The sequence below is a fragment of the Triticum dicoccoides genome, chromosome 7B, assembly GCF_002162155.2.
Source record: "Triticum dicoccoides isolate Atlit2015 ecotype Zavitan chromosome 7B, WEW_v2.0, whole genome shotgun sequence".
Lineage (NCBI taxonomy): Eukaryota > Viridiplantae > Streptophyta > Magnoliopsida > Poales > Poaceae > Triticum > Triticum dicoccoides.
In genome coordinates, this window is record NC_041393.1 from 433,218,063 (window position 1) to 433,221,748 (window position 3,686).

At 41.6% G+C, this 3,686-nt stretch overlaps 1 long non-coding RNA gene across 1 annotated transcript; it reads right to left on the bottom strand.

Moving 5' to 3' along the window:
* Positions 1–1,486: 1,486 nt before the first annotated feature.
* LOC119341701 lies at positions 1,487–2,354 on the bottom strand. The gene is made up of 4 exons (XR_005165244.1): positions 2,216–2,354; positions 1,938–2,027; positions 1,758–1,800; positions 1,487–1,609 (listed from the first exon to the last, which is right to left on the bottom strand). It is a non-coding gene; the product is annotated as an uncharacterized LOC119341701 (long non-coding RNA).
* Between the last annotated feature and the right edge of the window lie 1,332 nt (positions 2,355–3,686).

Below are 3,686 nucleotides of genomic sequence, written 5' to 3' on the forward strand. Positions count from 1 at the left end.
CCGTTGCCTCTTCGGCTGGCTGCTATCTGTGCGTGCGCCGCCATCATCAGTGGTGGCATCCTCGGCGGCACCATCAGTGGTGGCATCAGTGTGGTCATCCTCGGCGGCACCATCCGTGGTCTCAGGATCGGTGGGGAAGGCGGCAGCCTCATACAAGTGAGGTTGTTCCTCCATCTCCTGGGACAGCTCCCAGAATGCCTTGCCGCCCGAACCCCCGGCCTCATCGTTGTGGGCCATGTTTCTCTCTAAATAGAAACAAAGTTTGGTCAAAAAGTTGGTTATTGTCAAGGAACAAGATCATGGTCTCATCATTTAGGGTTTGTCGACACCGAGGCATCCTAAAATCTAAGCTTTTATCATTGCGGGTTTTTCGACGCCAAGGCACCCTAAAAGCCTAACTTTTCATCATTTCGGTTTTTATCGACACCGAGGCACCCTAAAAGCCATGCATTAGTCACAAGTACACCAGGGCACTTGATCCTAGTTAATTAACTACTAAGATACCCCGGCCCATGCATTAGTCACAAGTACCCCATATGTCCTATTTTTAGCAAAGTCATGCTAAAATTCACGGAAAATTTCAGCATGACCTTTGCTGAAAATAGGACATATGGAGTACCCGAATTTGCCGGAACGGAAGTTAATCGACATTCCGGCAAACTCAAGGGCCTCTCGGGGTACCTGCAAAATCATCATGACACGATGGTCGGAGACAAAACCCAGCAAACTAGCAAAATCATCACAAATTGTTTTCTGTTAAAGATGATCATCATCTTTACAAGTCTTTCTCAATGTGATCACAAGTAATTCAGAGGCATCACAAGTAATTCAGAGCATCACAAGGCATTAGTAGTTCAGTACATGAACAAGTTTTACAAACCTAGATAAGAACAAGTGAATTCTAGTCCCATTGACACTCCTGGTTTTCTACAAACACCAAGTACTAGGGCACACAAAAGTTCTAAAATTTGTGTGCCTAACTGAATTAACTGAATTTTCAGTAACCGAATAAACTGAATTTTCAAAACTGCAAGAATACAATCGAGAAAAATCCAACAGCACTAGAACTGAGCTGATTGACAGTAGTTTTGTTCACTGTTATGTTGGCCTAACTGGATGTTGGCTATCTTTTATAGTGTCTCTGTTACATGCCAGTTTGGTCATTGCTAACTTTTGATATGTTGTGTTTCTGACATATCAGAATCGGATATCCAAAAGAAGAAACAATATAATTTCTAACAAATCATTAGCCTGTTTGCTTCAAAAATAACAGTTCCTGTTGAGATTCCTGGGATCCAATCCCAACCAGTCCATTTGATTAAAATGACTGGATTACTGGAATGAGAATACCAAAAGAACAAGATATAGTCTACAAAAAAAGAAAGAATACAGCCAATCCCCATCACTGTTTTCCCCTCTGGTTCAACCCTCTCACCATTTAAAGCAAAAATCTATATGGACCATCCATTCCTAGTTTGCATAAGTATCTAGTTTTAATTTACCTTCACAAGAGCACCAATAACACCCAAGCTGGTAAGCCTCAAGTACTCAAAAGGTCTTGTCTTGCTGGTAGTATTCAGGAACGGGTACAGGTACAATGGGATGTGAGCTGCAAAGGAAAAAGAAGAAGACTTAATTATTAACCACTGCTAGTTAAGATTTACTTATTCTGTAAAGTCACCAAAATGAGGAAATCTTTTTAACAATAAACAATGGAAATATTTAAGACTTGGCATAGAAACAGCAGCGCTCAGTACCATTCAAGAACGGGATCCTGGTCTCAGGGTGTGAAGCAACACACTACAATTAAAAAAAAGCAAAATGAAATTGAGGGGCAGATGGCAAGCAAGCATGATATGAAAGCAGTAGTATTCTCAATCCACCACAAGGCCCACCAGGAGTGAGGGTTTCCTTTTCTTTCTCATGTAAAAGCATACCTGAAGAAGTGCAAGTGCATTGCAGACACGGTTTGATGCAACTGGCGACAAAGTAGGAGGTGAAAGTGAAGGGTAAATTGACACAATCTCCTGCATAAATTTTCAAAACAGCATGACAGACTGAATAAGGAAAATGTGCAGAACCATCAATAATTTCATATTGAAATAATCAATACACATGGACAACCACCCTTACTTAAATAACAAGAACTGCACAAGTACATATGTACTCCTGCCATTGCGACTGAATTTAGAACAGTGCAATAACTGTAACCTACCTGGAGCAGTGCAGCAACAGTGCCAAAGGAGTGCCACAGCAGTGGAGCAAGGTCTTGAAAAATCTCTCGTTTCTGAAAGAGGAAACTGAGAAACAGATTAGACAATGAATTTTCACCTCCTGCATCCCAGATTTGCAGCCACACTTTAAATGTTAAAGTAAAATAGCTCTATGTATCAACTGTCCAGTTTGGAATATTGTCTTTGGAAAGTTGATGTTTCACTAAGAAAAGAAGGGTCTGTCTAGGAAACATTTATGTCACGTCTAACCTTGTGTCCACTATGTTTGTGGTGTATTTTTTTTTGCCCCAGCTTTTTTTTTGTTCCTTGTTGATGCGTTATTTGTGGGAGCTTAGATGTGACATCCTTAGAAAACATTTAGATGTGAATTAGACAAACTCAGAAAAGAATGACGATGCTTGCATTAGTGGCTCATACCATGGGTTCACACTTTTGGTAGATAAAGAAGTGACAGAAAAAAAATACTATACTAAGTAAACTTCATCACTTATCTAGATAATCTGCAGAAGTAGAACAGATTGTTTCTAACCTATAAATCTCTTCCTATATAGTTTAAACTGTTTAGATTTCCTAACACCACCTCCTGATAAGTTTGCAAAGTCATCAATAGGACAGGATTTCACAAAGTTCACACCCCCGCCCCCCTGTCCTTGAACAGGGTATCTCCACCAGATACTATAATTAAATGTGCACAGCCGAATACCCCTCCAGCCTGCTCCAGCACAAAAATATTCATTGGAAGTTCACTTTTACCAAGAAACAAATACATCAGGAAGCAGGGGATATTAACAAAAATGCGCTTCTTGTGGTATTCACTCCTAATAAAAATGTACTATAACAGAAATGGGCACGTCTCTTGTTGTATTCAATCCTAACAGAACAACATATAAGATAACGGCAGTACTTTCCACTTTAATCAGAGCAAGCAGAACTAAAATGGATACAGTTATCTGATGCACACACCGAACTGCCATCCGAGTGTGTCCAACAGAGATCGGCAACCATTCCCGCTACGGATGCTAATAACAGGTAAACCATAGCACATGTTTAAAGAATGTATCATAATAAAAGCTACAAAAATCACATACCAAACCCTACTTGCTTTCGCTACATATCTACAAGTCTACAGCAAGCTAAAGGACTGCACAAAATCACCCAATTTTCTTCATACTCCAGATATGAGCAGGCAGAGTTGCACTAAATTACCAAACACCACAAGCAAGTCATAGAATCGCCCTAAGGAGATCGGAGAGCAACATTTCCATACCAAGCACGGATCAAAGATAACAGACAAAGACGGGCGTGCACTGATCTAGACCCTATAACCTTAGATCACCACGTGCGCGGGTGGGGTTAGGGTTACCTCCTCGTAGAGAGGCAGGGGTCGAGGCGGCATCGGGGCGGCGGGGCAGCGTCCGGGCGGCGGGGTCGGGGCGGCGTCCGGGGCAGCGT